At 47.7% G+C, this 16,552-nt stretch overlaps 1 long non-coding RNA gene across 1 annotated transcript in view; it reads right to left on the bottom strand.

The window, feature by feature from the left end:
- LOC118011949 overlaps positions 1 to 16,552 on the bottom strand; it is a 45,460-nt gene that overhangs the window by 1,664 nt on the left and 27,244 nt on the right. The window lies entirely within an intron of this gene.

The following is a 16,552-nucleotide window of genomic DNA, read 5'->3' as shown; positions in this document are numbered from 1 at the left end:
AAAGTAACTCCCATAAAGCTATCCCAAGACAGTACTACAAATGGAAAATTATAGAAACCACTCAAAGGATTCACAAAATCCAGGTCCCATAGCCAGCTCCCACATAACTCAGACCAGGTGACACCATGGCCCTGATGAAAATCTTCCTATTTATTTTAGAATAAACCCAAGCTTAGTTCAGCCTGTAGCCCAGCCTTGCCCACTTCTGCTCACCTTCTCCTTCCCTTTGTTCTGCCAGCCCACTCTCTGCCACCTCAGGCCCTTTGCACGTGCCATTTGCTTTCTTCGCTTGGCACCTTCTCATTCTTCAGGGCTCTGAGATGGCTTCCCTGACCACACATTCTGACATGCCCCCCTCTACCCCCAAACCCATCTGCTACATCCCCTGTTTATGCCCTTCATAGAACTTACCACAGTTTGGAATGACCTTATTTGTTTGTTTTCATGTTTATTGCCTATGTCCTCACTCTGGCCTGGAAGTTCCAGGAGATTGTGCCCATCTCATTCTCTTGTATCTTCTCAGTACCAGGTCATAGGAGGTAGTGCCTGATACATATTGAGTGAATGAGTGATTCCTCAGCTCCTAAGCTCATCCATGTTTAGGTCAGGGTCCCTCCCTACCTTCCCACAGTGCCCTGGGCTGACTCATCATATCCCTTGGTGATCCATAGTAGAGCCCTGGCATCTAGCCATCCAGGAGTTTGGAACTGTGCCTGGAGGGTGGAGGACTTGGATACTGCACGGGGTTACAAGGTTGAGCCTAAAAAGAGAATCTTGTCGCTGAATAAGGCAGAATTGAACCAAGCCCTGAAGAGTGTTCCAGGGAGAGAGAACAATGAGGGGAAAGGCCACAGGGCAGCATCTCTAGGGACCAATCCAAAGCCAGAGAACCAACACTATGAGCCAGGAGGAGAGTGGCATGAGCTGAGGGAGGGCAGGGCCTGAGAGCAGACTGAGATCCACAGGGGGATTTTCAGTAGGGAAATGATATGGTCTGGTCTACACACTGAAAATCCAGATGATTTCTGGGCTGAGGGAATGAGGAGGAGGGGTGAGAAGGAGACATTTTTTTAATCCTATGGTATCGGCTGGACTGCTAGTTTTTTTTTCACTATGTACATGTATCGCCTTAAAATTTAAGCAGACAATCGTCCTGCTAGGAGGAGCCAGGACTACAAGAGGTTGAGGGGATTTTGGTGAGGGCCTGTGGTAGAGACCGTAAGCTGCCCGCCTGACACCCAATCTCCTCTCTCCCTCTTTCATCACTGACAGATCCTACTCTGCTCTCCCAAGTGACCATTTACGTAAACAGCATGCTTCCAGTAAAAGACTATGTTTCCCAAAGAGGGGCTGCCATTGAGTAGAAGCTGTTGAGTGGGACTTTTGAGGAAATTCTTTAAAAGAGGGACAGGCGGGGTGCCTGGGTGGCTCAGTCAGTTAAGCATCTGCCTTCAGCTCGGGTCATGATCCCGGGGTCCTGGGATCGAGTCCTGTGTCTGGCTCCTTGTTCAGCAGGAAGTCTGCTTCTCCCTCTCCCTCTATTCCTCTCCCCTGCTTGTGCTCTCTCTCTTGCTCACTCTCAAATAAATAAATAAAATCTTTAAAAATAAAAAGTAAAAGAGGGACAGGCGACTGACAAGGGCTATTTTTACCCTCTTCTGCTTTCCTTGGACTTGACCCTTTGTGACCTCAACTTCATGGGATTACTTTCGGCAGGAGCCCCTTAATCCTAAGTCACAGAAGCAAACCTACAGCTTTGCATGCGCCTCCCAAGCCCCTGAGATTCACTGGTTCTGATAATTTCTTGGCTCTGTAACCTCAGAACCCCTGCCCATGCCGTGAGGGCCAACATCTGTCTCCAAAACTCCATGAGCCATTTCCACCCCTAACTTCATTTGTGTTATGTTTCCTCTGCATTCCTGGCACCAGGGAGTTTCCCTTTCTTAATTTAAACCTGGTTAAGTATTCAAAAGGTTATTTTTTTTTTTTAAGATTTTATTTATTTGACAGAGAGAGACACAGAGAGAGAGAGAACACAAGCAGGGGCAGAGGCAGAGGGAGAAGCAGGCTTCCCGTGGAGCAGGGAGCCCGACGCGGGGCTCGATCCCAGGACCCTGAGATCATGACCTGAGCTGAAGGCAGACGTTCAACGTCTGAGCCACACAGGCGCCCCTCAAAAGGTTATTTTACTGTATTTTATTCAACATCCCCATGTATAGTCACTTCCTGCATACGGTCTTATTTTCTTGTCCATCTACAGTGCACGATTTAACAATGAACTGCGCGCCACCTTGTCCATTGCTTCAGTTGATGTGTTTTGTCTCCCCAACTACATGTAGATGCTCCCACTTAGGGGCTGAATTATGTTCCTGCAAAATTCATACACTGAAGTCCTAACCCCCTGGTTTGTGCGACTGTATTTGGAGATAGGGTCTTTAAGGAGATAATTAAGGTTAAATGAGGTCCGTGGGGTGGGCCCTAATCTGATATGACTGGTGTCCTCATAAGAAGAGGAGATCAGGACACAGATGCCCAGAGGAAGACGCTGTGAAGACACACGGCTTGGAAGATGGTCCTCATCAAGCCAAAGAGAAAGGCCTCAGAAGACACCAACCTTGATAACATTGATCTTGAACTTCCAGCCTCCAGAACAGGGAGAGAATTCATTTCTGCGTTTAAGCCCCCCAGTCTGTGGCACTTGGTTATGGCAGGAAACTAGTACACCCCATTCTTTCATTTGAGCGCCTATTATGAGCAGGGCTCGGTGGCTACACACTGTTGACTGCTTCCCAGGCTTACTTTCCTTTCCCAGCGACTGTCGCGCTGGTCTGCAGTGGACGTGTGAGCCAGCTGGTCCCCATCAGCTATTTATAAACCATCCCAGCCTCCGTGCCTGCTCCCCTTCTGCCTCAGACCCTTGTCTCTGAGCTGTGGCCTGACCCTCTGCCCTCCCTCCAGAGAGTCACGCTCTCTCTCCCTGGGAGTGGTCCTCAGCGAGGCTTCCCCGACCCTCCGACCCTCCGACCCTCTGAGAACAGCATCCAGGCTCAGCTCTCCCCACCCCACCCTGCCTTCTCCCTAGCCCTGAATTTCCACATGGCCTTGTGGCAGCGGCCACAGGCTGGTCCTCCCCTCACTTTCAGCAGGAACAGCTTCTTCCCAACTCCAGCTCCAGTGACCAGGCCTGTTATCCCGGCCACGCTTGTCTCTGCCCTGGGCACTTCCACTCCACCCCCGGGGACCCCACTTGGGCAAGGACCTCTTTTCCCCCGAAGGTCCTTCTTAGGGGAACTCAGAGGGTTTGCTGAGCGAGTAAAAGGGAAGAAGGGCACAGGACTAGCTAGAAGGGGGCAAGTTCTTCTCCCCCCAGTTAGAGGGTAGGAAGGAGGAGCAGGCAAAGGGAGGAGAGGCGAGGGAGGTCAGTGGGTCCGAGGGCAGCGGGGTCCATCTCCTGTGTCCTGGCAGCGCCCCTGGGGAGCGGCAGGACCAAGAGAGGAACACCACTGGCCTGGTGGCCCCAGGACAATGGGCCTATGGAAGCATCACAAAAGAGTCTGAGCCCAAGGGTAGCCCCACGCTGGGGGAGGAGCCCACCCTCAAGGATTTAACAGACAGGCAAAAGGGGTCTTGCAGCCAGGGGTGGGTTATTGCTGGAGGCCCCTCGGCTCGCCCAGCCTGGCCCCCGCTCTGTGGAATGATGAGACAGGTCGCATGGAGAGGAAGAGAGCCCCGCGGAAGGGTTGGGGGAGACCCATCAGAGTGCTGTTGGGGGGCCAAAACTAAGCAAGTAGATTGAGCTCTCTATGCCGCAAAGCTCAGCGATGAACTTGATTTGGAAATTTCTGAGAGTCACAGACTTGATATTTCTCCCATTTATTTCCTGTATGGAAAGTGCAAAGACCCCACTAGCCGGTTCCAGACCAGACAACTCTGGGCCCACAGTCAGGGCTGGAGAGACCTGCCAGAGCAACCAGCCCTGTCCCCAAGCCACACATGCACATGCCCACCCCCTCAAAGGAGAGTGAGAGGAGAGCAGCCTCCTCCCCTTGATCCATGGCAATCAGGGCAGCCTGCCTGGAGGTGGAGGTGGGGCACACTTGTGTGAGGGGAGCACCAGGTGGGGAGCATCACAGAAGGCCAGGGGCTCATAAGTCTGCTCTAGCTGAACAGGCACAGTTACCAAGCTCAGTGACTCAGCCTGAACCCATGGCTGAAGTCTAAATTGGATGGAGTCTAGAGCATCACCCTGCCATCCTGGTTTTGCCCCCACCACTCCATGACATGCGGGGTGACCCAGCTCCAAATCCAGTCCATGGGTGGCTTTGCCAGGCCCTGGGTCTCCATCTCGGTGGGTCCTAGACTTCCCAGCAGGGCACAGTCATCCCCATCTCCCAGAAACACATGCCCAACAGGGGACCCCAGCAGACATCCAGGCCCCCACAAAACAAGCACAGAGGAGCAGAGGAGGCCATCCGGCTTCCAGCTGGGAGGAGCAGGGAGGTCACCTCACCCAATGTGTTTCTAAGAGGCTCCACCTGGGACTCTGGTGGCTTACCCAGAAGCTTCCCTCGGAGGCACAGTCCTAGGGGTTTCCCATCTGACCCTGGTGCACCTTCCTCCACATGACCTGGAACCCCTTCCCTAAACCTTCAGGCCCCAGAAACTTCCCCTTCCAGCACAGAAGCCTCCTTCTGACTTGAGCTCTTCTCTTCTCTGACTCACATTCCTCCTTCTCCTTCTGACCCTAGATTCTCCAACATGCACACAGCTCCCCAACTGTGGACCAGGGTCCCCCACTCCCTGTGATCAAGACGCTCCAGCCCTTGCACTGAACCCCCTGTGGCTGTCCTGCGGCCTGTGGTGGTGGCAGTCTTGGAGCGGGGACAAGAAAGGGACGCTGGGAGGAACGGGGGAGCATCTCCACGGGCACTCCCCCCCGGGGCAGGCACCGCACCAGCGATGGGGAAGTGGACGGGGCTTGGTACAGGTACCTTCCTGGCTCACAGGAGGAGGGTACTAGTCTGTCCAGTGGAGCCTGGATGTCCATCTTCGGTGTCCGGCAGAGTCACCCCCTTGCTGATTGGAATCCCAGAGTTTCTGAGCAGCAGGGCTGGGGTGGGGCCTGAGAACGTGCATTTCTAACAAGGGTCCTGGTGAGGCGGCTGCTGCCAGGAGGCACCGCACTTTGAGAACTGCTGATACAGACGTTGGGCTCCTCGGTTTGGGGCATTGGTTAACTTGGGTTCCCGTTGAAAATCTGCCCCCTGCTGGCAAGTGGCCTCTTAGACAAAGAAATTGCTCCTTCAGCCTAAGTTTGTTTCTATCCGAGAGATCAATATAATATTTACCTCCCAAGGTGGTTCTAAGGATAAAGCTGAAATAATTTGGGTAAATTATTTAGTAAGACTAGGGACAAATCAATCCTTTTTCAATTGGGTGAGGTGTGGGAATTTGGCTGGAGAAAAGCTGCTGTTTGGGGGTTTTGTTTTTCTGTAAGCCTTAACAAATTATTTGACTTTAAAAAAATTTTTTTTTATTTCTACACCCAACGTGGGGCTCAAACTCATGACCTCAAGATCAAGAGTCCATACTTCACCAACTGAGCCAGCCCAGCACCGCTTGAGTAACTTGACTTTTATTTATTTATTTTTGTTTATTTGACAGAGACATAGCAAGAGAGGGAACACAAGCAGGGGGAGTGGGAGAGGGAGAAGCAGGCTTCCTGCTGAGCAGGGAGCCTGATGCGGAGCTCGATCCCAGGACCCCGGGATCATGACCTGAGGTGAAGGCAGTTGCTTAACGGACTGAGCCACCCAGGCGCCCCAACTTTAAATTTCTATTTAAATGTATGCAACTGGGTGGCTCAGTCCTTAAGCGTCTGCCTTCAGCTCAGGTCATGATCCCGGGGTCCTGGGATCGAGCCCCGCATCGGGCTCCTTGCCCAGCGGGGAGTCTGCTTCTCCCTCTGCCCACTCCTCCTCCTGCTTGTGCTCTCTCTCTCTCTGTCAAATAAATAAATAAAATCTTTAAATAAATAAATAAAAGAATCAATAGCTGAGGAGCACCTGGCTAGGGTCCCGGGGGTCTTGGTGGGGCATGGAGGGAAGGATGGAGAAGTACCATTCACGCTCGCCTTATACGCAGGCACCGCAGGCACAAGCCTAAACCCAGCAGCTTTTAACGTCCTGTGAGACCACGTATGACTTAAAAAAAATATTAATTGACTCCAAATATGAAAATAAAAGTGTGATTCCTGAGTTAATAAATTTTTTTAAAGATTTCATTTATTTATTTAACAGAGACAGAGACAGCAAGAGAAGGAACACAAGCAGGGGAGTGGGAGAGGGAGAAGCAGGCTTCCTGCGGAGCAGGGAGCCCGATGAAGGGCTTGATCCCAGGACACTGGGACCATGACCTGAGTCAAAGCAGCCGCTTAACGACTGAGCCACCCAGGCGCCCCTGAGTTAATAAATATTTAATAATAAAAGCCAAATGTTTAAATGCTTCAAATTATAACCTGATGTCAAAAAGTCAAATGCAGTGACGGCTTCGTGGATACAGGTTGCCATTTGGGGTGATAGAAAGGATCTGGAACTAGATATGGTGATGGTAGTCCTACACCGTGAATGTACTTGATGTCGCTGAATTGTATGCTGTAAAACGGTTAAAATGGTAAATTTTATGTTGTATGTATTTCACCACCAGAAACAAGCCTCCAGATTCAACTGCAAAGCAAGTCAATTCTTATATAATTATATGAAACTCCCATTGAGGGTAGGATGTGGGGACCTTCAATGTATCTAATAAGATGTGAATGGGACTCCAAAACAAAATTTCCCCAGAGGAGGCGGTGGTTGCTAATGATTCCTGTTCTCCTGTCACTGGATACTTTGTGGAGTGACAGTGAATGTGTAGCTTTCTGGAATGAGGTATGGGGCACAAAACTCCTCCCCACACTGCCACAGTGGGGTTTAGGGCTCAGACCCAGACCCTGAGAGGGATCAGCCACATAAAACAGGGAGACTGGATCAAGGGGGCACCCTCCTGCAATGCCACAGAACCAGCACTAGGGGACAGCAGAGAGCCAGTGACCATCCCCACCACCAAGACCGTCGCTAGGGCTGGACCTTCAGAAGATGGTACCATTTTTCAAAAGGAAATTGCTTTCCAAGTAAAACCCAAGGGTTTCACCGGCTCCTTGCAGTGGGATGTTTAAGAATATTCAAGATAGGTCAGTTTTTACATGTTTCACACAGGCTATCATGTAAAACATTTACTCAATTCCACTATAGCCAGTTTACGGCTAATTTTGGGGACTGACCTAAGAAAAGTTCACATCCCATTTTTGTGGGGTATCAGTTTAAGATTTTTTCAGCCGATATTCATCATGCCGATACAAGAGGCTAGAAAACTTTAACAGCAAGACTGGTGGCCGGGACAGTTTCTCTGTAATACTGAGGTGAATGGGGTCCAGAGAGCAGCGTCCTGAGAACATTCTATAGAAAGTAGTGACAGTCCTGAGTCTCTCCTAATCTGCCTTTACTACTATGTAACAAACCACCTCAAAACTGAGCAGTTTAAAGCAATTACTATTACTATCACTACTATATTTGGGGGGCTGGGCTAAGCAGAGTGGTTCTTCTGCTGGGCTTCCGTGGGTTCACTGTGGCTGCAGTCAGCAGGCAGAGGGGCTAGGAGCGGGTTGGTCTGGGTCCCACATGGCCCCACTCACATGTCTGGTGCTCGGCTGGGGTGATGGGGGGGCAACCGGGCCACGTTAATCTCCATTATCAAACAAGCCAGACTTCTTCACTTGGCAGCTGAGCTCCAAAAGGAGCAAGAGAAGTCAAGCCCCAGTGCAGGAACACTTTTTAAGCCTCTGCTTTGTCATATTTCCTACTGTCCCCTGGACCAAAGCAAGTCGGATGGGTAAGGGGGGGGGGGGGGGGGGGGGGGGGGGGGGGGGGGCGGCACAGAGAAAAGAGGCTCCATCTCTTGACAGGGGGAGCTGCAAAATATCATGATCTTTAAAAAAAAGAAATCGACCAGATGCTTTCTCCTCTTCTGCCACTACCAAGGACATCCTTATGCAAGCAGAGATGGATGACAGCCCTCTCCCTTCCCCCATTACCCCTCTAATCAAGTTCAAGGCAACTAAATGTGCCTTTCCCCAGCTGTGTCTGTGGAACACCCAGTCTCATGAAGTTAAATATTATGGGCTGAATTATATCCTCCCAAAATTGGTATATTGAAGCTCTAACCTCCCAGTGTTACTGCATTTAGAGATAGGGCCTTTAAGGAAGTAATTAAGATACACATACACACACACACACAATCCTATATATGCAGCTGGATGAATATATGGATGGGGGTTTTGTTTGCTGGACTAAGTATTTTTTTAGATCCTTTACTTTCTGTTAAATCAGAGCACAGATTTCAGCAGATTGAATTTTCTGAAAAATGGCCACAGCAACATTTCCAGTCCCGCATGATGGCCCAAAACCTTATCACTCTCTCATGAAAGGAGGTGGCCTAGCAGAACCAGAATACAGACTCTGGGGGCGCCTGGCTGGCTCAGTCAGTGGAGCATGTGACTCTTGATCTCGGGGTTGTGAGTTCAAGCCCCATGTTGGGCACAGAGCTTACCTAAAAAAAAATTCTTTTAACTACTCTTAAAAAAAAAAAAAAAAAAGACTATAAGCTCTGGAGCCAGACTGCCCACATACAGACCCAGGGCCACCATTTTCCAGCTGTATGACCCTGAGCACGTTGTTCATCCTTTAAGAGTCCCTGATTTCTTTGTCTGCAAGTGGGAAGATAATAGGACCAACCTCAAGGGGTTGTTTTGAGGATTAAAAATACACATAAAACTAGGGGGTGGAGCAAGATGGTGGAGGAGTAGGAGACCTGGATTTCGTCTGGTCCCAGGAATTCAGCTGGATAGGGATCAAACCATTCTGAACACCTACGAACTCAACAGGAGATTGAAGAAAAGAATAGCAACAACTCTCTGAACAGAAAAGCGACCACTTTCTGGAAGGTAGGACGTGCGGAGAAGTGAATCCGAGGCGATATTCGGGAGGATAGACAGCAGGGGAGGGGGCCTCCGTCAGCCACTTCTGGCAAGTGATAGAGCCGCGGAGCACAAAATCGGAACTTTTAGAAGTCGGCTCCACTGAGGGACGTCACTCTGGTGGCTAAGCTGGGGGTGGAAGCCTCGCGGGACAGTGTGGTCTCAGAACCCTCGGGGTCACAGAAAGACCGGGGGTGCCTGAGTGCGGCAGAGCTCCCAGGTATCGCAGAGGGGAAGCCAGCTGCAGAGATGGAGCCCAGGCGTGGGCTCTCAGCTCAGGGTTGTCATAAACTGTGATCCGCGGCACAGTCGGGCCACTGCTCCTCCAGCGGGGACCCAACAAGCGGCAGATCCGGGGAGACTCCCCTTCCTCCCCCAGGAGGAGCGGCGCGGGAGCGCATCACAGGGATCTGCTGGGTTTGGAGACTCCACCCGGGATCAGGTGCCAGAGATAGAAATGCTCGGTCACAGGCCGGGTGAGCACGGAGTGCAACCGGAGACCGGGGAGACGGGAGTGACTGACGGCAAAGGAGCGTGGCCCCAAGTTCTCAGCTCCTCCGGGGTGGAGATTGGGAAGCCGCCGTTTTCACTCTCGTCCTCCAAAGCCAAACGGAAAGCTTGCAGGAAACAAAAGCTCCGGAGAGCAAACCCGCACAGATTACTTACCCTGACTGGCAAGGGCGGGGCAATTCCGCCTCCGGCAAAGACATTTGGGAACCATGGCAACAGGCCCCTCCCCCAGGAGATCAGCAAGAACCACCGGCCAAGACCAAGTTTACTGATCAATGAGAACGGCAGAACTCCAGCGCTAGGGGAATACTGCACATAGAATTCATGGCTTTTTTACCATGATTCTGTAGTCTTTCAAAGTTAATTTTTTTAATTTTCTTTTTCTATTTTTTTTAAATTTCTCTTTTTCCTTTTTCAACCAACCTCTTATCAATTCCGTTTTTTAAAATCTTCTTTAATTTTCATTTTTAGAGTCATATTCTATCACTTCATTGTAGTTAACCTTATTTTTTGTGTGTATATACATAAATAAGATTTTCTCTCTTTAAAATTTTGGGATACAGTTTCTTCTATCAGACCAATATATACCCTAAATTTCTAGTGTATGGCTTTGTTCTAGTCTCCCGCCTGATCACATTCTCTCCTTTTTTTTTTAACCTTTCTCTTTCTTTTTTCAACCAACTTCTTATCAATTCCTTTTTTAAAATCTTTTTTAATTTTCATCTTTACAGTCATATTCCATCCCTTCATCGTACTTACCCTTATTTTTGCATATATATAAGTTTTTCTTTCTTTAAAATTTTGGAAGGCAGTTTCTTCTAACAGACCAAAATACACCCAAAATCTAGTGTGTGGCTCTGTTCTATTCACCAGTCTGATCATATTCTTTTTTTCTTTTTTTTCTCTTTCTTTTCCCCCCAGTTTTGGGTCTCTTCTGATTTGTTTAGTGTGTGTTTTTCTGGGGTCATTGTTACCCTTTTACATTTTGTTCCCTCATTCATCTGTTCTTCTCTGAACAAAATGACAAGATGGAAAACTCACCTCAAAAAAAAGAACAAGAGGCCATATGGACTGCCAGGGACCTAATCAATACGGACATTAGTAAGATGTTGGAACTAGAGTTCAGAATGGCGATTATAAAGATACTAGCTGGGCTTGAAAGAAGCATGGAAGATACTAGAGAAACGCTTTCTGGAGAAATAAAAGAACTAAAATCTAACCAAGTCAGAATCAAAAAGGCTATTAATGAGGTGCAATAAAAAATGGAGGCTCTAACTGCTAGGATAAACGAGACAACAGAGAGAATTAGTGATATAGAAGACCAGATGATGGAGAATAAAGAAGTTGAAAAAAGAGAGATAAACAACTACTGGATCACGAGGGGAGAATTAGAGAGATAAGTGACACCATAAGATGAAACAATATTAGAATAATTGGGATCCCAGAAGAAGAAGAAAGAGAAAAAGGGGCAGAAGGTATATTAGAGCAAATTATAGTGGAGAACTTCCCTAATTTGGGGAAGGAAACGGGCTTCAAAATCCAGGAGGCACAGAGAGCCCCCCTCAAAATCAATAAAAATAGGTCAATACCCCAACATCTAATAGTAAAACTTACAAGTCTCAGAGACAAAGAGAAAATCCTGAAAGCAGCTTGGGATAAGAGGTCTGTAACCTACAATGGTAGAAACATTAGATTGGCAACAGACCTATCCACAGAGACCTGCCAGGCCAGAAAGGACTGGCATGATATATTCAAAGCACTAAACAAGAAAAAATATGCAGCCAAGAATACTATATCCAGCTAGGCTGTCATTGAAAATAGAAGGAGAGATAAAAAGCTTCCAGGACCAACAAAAACTAAAAGAATTTGTGAACACCAAACCAGCCCTACAAGAAATATTGAAAGGGTCCTCTAAGCAAAGAGAGAGCCTAAAAGTAACATAGACCAGAAAGGAACATGGACAATATACAGTAACAGTCACCTTACAGGCAATACAATGGCACTAAATTCATATTTTTCAATAGTTACCCTGAATGTAAGTGGGCTAAATGCCCCAATCAAAAGACACAGGGTATCAGATTGGTTAAAAAAACAAAACCCATCAATATGCTTCCTGCAAGAGACTCATTTTAGACCCAAAGTCACCTCCAGTCCTACCCTCAGCAATCAGACAACAAAAAGAAATAAAAAGCATCCGAATCAGCAAAGAAGAAGTCAAACTCTCACTCTTCGCAGATGATATGATACTTTATGTGGCAAACCCAAAAGACTCCACCCCAAAACTGCTAGAACTCGTACAGGAATTCAGTAAAGTGGCAGGATATAAAATCAATGCACAGAAATCAGTGGCATTCCTATACACCAACAACAAGACAGAAGAAAGAGAAATTAAAGAGTCGATCCCATTTACAATTGCACCCAAAACCATAAGATACCTAGGAATAAATCTAACCAAAGAGGCAAAGAGTCTGTACTCAGAAAACTATAGAATACTGATGAAAGAAATTGAGGAAGACATAAAGAAATGGAAAAACATTCCATGCTCATGGATTGGAAGAATAAATATTGTGAAAATGTCTATGCTACCTAGAGCAATCTACACATTTAATGCAATCCCTATTAAAATACCATCAACTTTTTTCAAAGGATTGGAACAAATAATCCTAAAATTTGTATGGAACCAGAAAAGACCCCGAATAGCCAGAGGAATGTTGAAAAAGAAAATCCAAGCTGGTGGCATCACAATTCCAGACTTCAGGCTCTATTACAAAGCTGTCATCATCAAGACAGTATGGTACTGGCACAAAAACAGACACATAGATCAATGGAACAGAATAGAGAGGCCAGAAGTGGACCCTCAACTCTATGGTCAACTAATCTTTGACAAAGCAGGAAAGAATGGCCAATGGAAAAAAGACAGTCTCTTCAACAAATGGTGTTGGGAAAATTGGACAGCCACATGCAGAAGAATGAAACTGGACCATTTCCTTACAGCACACACAAAAATAGACTCAAAATGGATGAAAGACCTAAGTGTGAGACAGGAATCCATCAAAATCCTTGAGGAGAACATAGGCAGCAACCTCTTCGATCTCAGCCACAGCAACTTCCTCCTAGAAACACTGCCAAAGACAAGGGAAGCAAGGGCAAAATGAATTATTGGGACTTCATCAAGATAAAAAGCTTTTGCACAGCAAAGGAAATAGTCAAGGAAACCAAAAGACAACTGACAGAATGGGAGAAGATATTTGCAAATGACATACCAGATAAAGGGCTAGTATCCAAAATCTATAAAGAACTTATCAAACTCGGGGTACCTGGGTGGCTCAGTCGTTAAGCATCTGCCTTCAGCTCAGGTCATTGATCCCAGGGTCCTGCAATAGAGCCCCACATCGGGCTCCCTACTCCATGGGAAGTCTGTTTCTCCCTGTCCCACACCCCGTGCTTGTGTTCCCTCTCTCACTGTCCCTCTCTCACTGTCAAATAAATAAATAAAACCTTAAAAAAAAATGAACTTATCAAACTCAACACCCAAAGAACAAATAATCCAATCAAAAATGGGGAGAGGACATGAACAGACATTTCTGCAAAGAAGACATCCAAATGGCCAAAAGACACATGAAAAAGTGCTCAACATCACTCGGCATCAGGGAAATCCAGATCAAAAGCTCAGTGAGATACCACCTCACATCAGTCAGAACAGCTAAAATTAACAAGTCAGGAAACAACAGATGTTGGCGAGGATGCAGAGAAAGGCGAACCCTCCTACACTGTTGGTGGGAATGCAAGCTGATGCAGCCACTCCAGAAAACAGTATGGAGGTTCCTCAAAAAGTTGAAAATAGAGCTACCGTATGATCCAGCAATTGCACTACTGGGTATTTACCCCAAAGATACATATGTAGTGATCCAAAGAGGCACGTGCATCCCAATGTTCATAGCAGCAATGTCCACAATAGCCAAACTATGGAAAGAGCCTAGATGTCCATCAACAGATGAATGGACAAAGAAGATGTGGTATATATATACAATGGAATATTATACAGCCACCAAAAAACCTAAATCTTGCCATTTGCAATGATGTGGATGGAACTAGAGGGTATTATGCTAAGTGAAATAAGTCAATTGGAGAAAGACAATCATATGATCTCACTGATATGAGGAATTTGAGAAACAAGACAGGATCATAGGGAAAGGGAGGGAAAAATGAAACAAGATGAAACTAGAGAGGGAGACAAACCATGAGACTCTTAATCTCAAGAAACAAACTGGGGGTTGCTGGAATGGAGGGGGGTGGGAGGGATGGGGTGGCTGGGTGATGGACATTGGGAAGGGTATGTGCTATGGTGAGCACTGTGAATTGTGTAAGACTGATGAATCACAGACCTGTACCCCTGAAACAAATAATACATTATATGTTAATATTTAAAAAATGAAATCATTTTAAAAAACATAAAACTCGGGGCACCTGGGTGGCTCAGTCGTTAAGTGTCTGCCTTCGGCGCAGGTCATGATCCCAGGGTCCTGGGATCGAGCCCCGCATCGGGCTCCCTGCTCGGCAGGAAGCCTGCTTCTCTCTCTCCCACTTACCCTGCTTGTGTTCTCTCTCTGGCTATCTCTCCCCATCAAATAAATAAAATCTTTAAAAAAAAAAAGCAAAAAAACATAAAACTCACTAAAAAGGAAGTAATTAAGGTTAAATATAGTCATAAGCATAAGACCCTAATCCAATAGGACTGGTGTCCTTATAAAAAGAGGAAGAGACACCAGAGTTCTCACTGTCTCTCTGTGTACGCACAGAGAAGAGTCCATTTGAGGACACAGCAAGAAGGCTGTCTGCAGGGCGCCTGGGTGGCTCAGTTGGTTAAGCGACTGCCTTCGGCTCAGGTCATGATCCTGGAGTCCCTGGATCGAGTCCCGCATCGGGCTCCCTGCTCGGCAGGGAGTCCGCTTCTCCCTCTCCCACTCCCCGTTTGTGTTCCCTCTCTCCCTCTCTCGCTGTGTCTTTCTCTGTCAAATAAATAAATAAAATCTTTAAAAAAAAAAAAAAAAAGAAGAAGGCTGTCTGCAAACTTACCAGAAACCAACCCTGCCAACACCTTGATCTTGGACTTGCAGCCTCCAGACGGTTGTTCAAACACTCAGTCTGTGGTGTTCGGTTATGGCAGCCTGAGCTGACGAAGACATAAGGGTTCCTTGATTAATTATGTTTGGGAAGTGAGTGCTCAATACTGATCCTCCCCCACCCTTGGAAATTCATAAAGCTCTGTAGCCTAGCAAAGGCTTCCTCAGCACAGAAGCCTATAGTTTATCACAGCGTTTCCCAAACTGACTCAAACAGGAAGTCCTTTTCCCATACCTACGTTCACCGTATGAAGCCATGTTAGTTTCTAGGGCTGTTTTCAAAAATGAGCACAAAGTAGATGGCTTTATTCTCTCACAGTTCTGGAGACCGGAAGTCAGGAATCAAGATGTTAGCAAGGTTGGTTCCCTCTGGCTCTGAGGGAAAATTCACTCTGTGCCTCTCTCCTAACTGCTGGTGGCTGCCGGCCACCCTGGGTGTTCCTTAGCCTGTAAGATGCATCACTCACTCCACCTCTGCCTCTCCGTCTTCATGTGCCCTCCCCTCTGTGTCTCATTCTCAATTACAACTCTTACAATTATATCTACACCCTTATTCCCAATAAAGTCATATTCTGAGGTTATAAGTGGACATGTCTTGGGTTGGGGCAGGGGAGTGGGGCACAGTTCAACCTACTACAGAAGCCAAAGGATAACCAAGGTGGCTGGGTGAGTGTGGGCATGGAGTAGGAGTGAGTGGGATGCATCTGGGTGCCTGTGGAGGGTCCACCCCTCCAGGGGATACACTGGGGAGGGTGCTCTCTCCCCTTGACAAGGCTGCTTCCCAAATCCTCATTTCCTAAACCCCTTACTGACCATCCCCCACGAACACATTCCTGTCTTGGACAGCTTGGGACTCACTGTTCTAGTCACCCAAAACCGATAGGACTTCCTGCCCCTGCTCTTCCTGCTTTGTCCTGGAAGACAGGGCCAGTCTTTTGGGGAAACATTTGCAAAAACGATGTTTGTGTATGGTGGCAATATGGCAGGCAGGCTCTTACAGAGCTATGCTTCTAGAGGCTTCCTCCCAAAGCCTTCCCAAAGCCTTCCTAAATCCCTGCTTCCTCCATGCCTCTTTCCTGCCCAGAACCCTCTACCACTGGCTCGACTGCTAGGAGGTAATGAGACCTCTTCCACCCTCTAGGGACAGCCTTCCAGAATCAGCCAGGGTGTTCTTACAGCTTCCCTCACAGGGGCTGCCTCTTCCTGCCTTGGCATCTTTCTCCTCGATTGCATCCCTTGCCCAACCTCCCCCCACCTATCCGCACCTCTGTTTGCCTACAAGCCACACGGCAGGTGAGTTTCAGGGGTCTGCAGGTCCCTGGAATGCAAATAACCAGAAACAGTTCAAATCTCAGAGAGGGGTTTCAGGGAGTCTGTGCATGTGCATTTTTCTGGGGAGGGACCCAAATCATTCCTTCCTGACCTAAGGAGGCTAGAACTGCAAGTTTAGAGCAAGAGAGCAGTGAATAGCTCTCCCTTAGAGCAGTACCGCTGGGAAAACCTGCTCTGAGGTAGAAGAACCTCTCTCCCAACTCACTTTGTGTTAAGGGGCCCCCGTAGGAACAGACAGCAGGCACAGCCCATCCAAACAGGTCAGTTGTCCACAAGGGTCAAATGTGGCAGCATGGGGGCACCTGGGCGGCTCAGTTGTTGAGCGTCTGCCTTCAGCTCAGGTCACAATCCCAGAGTCCTGGGATCGAGCCCCTCATCGGGCTCCCTGCTTGGTGGGAAGCCTGCTTCTCCCTCTCCCACTCCCCCTGCTTGTGTTCCCTCTCTCACTGTGTCTCTCTTTCTGTGTCAAATAAATAAATAAATAAATAAATAAATAAATAAATAAATAAATAAA

The sequence above is a fragment of the Mirounga leonina genome, unplaced genomic scaffold (assembly GCF_011800145.1).
Source record: "Mirounga leonina isolate KUSES-001 unplaced genomic scaffold, KU_Mleo_1.0 Mir_151, whole genome shotgun sequence".
Lineage (NCBI taxonomy): Eukaryota > Metazoa > Chordata > Mammalia > Carnivora > Phocidae > Mirounga > Mirounga leonina.
This window is presented reverse-complemented; position numbering and strand designations above follow the sequence as displayed.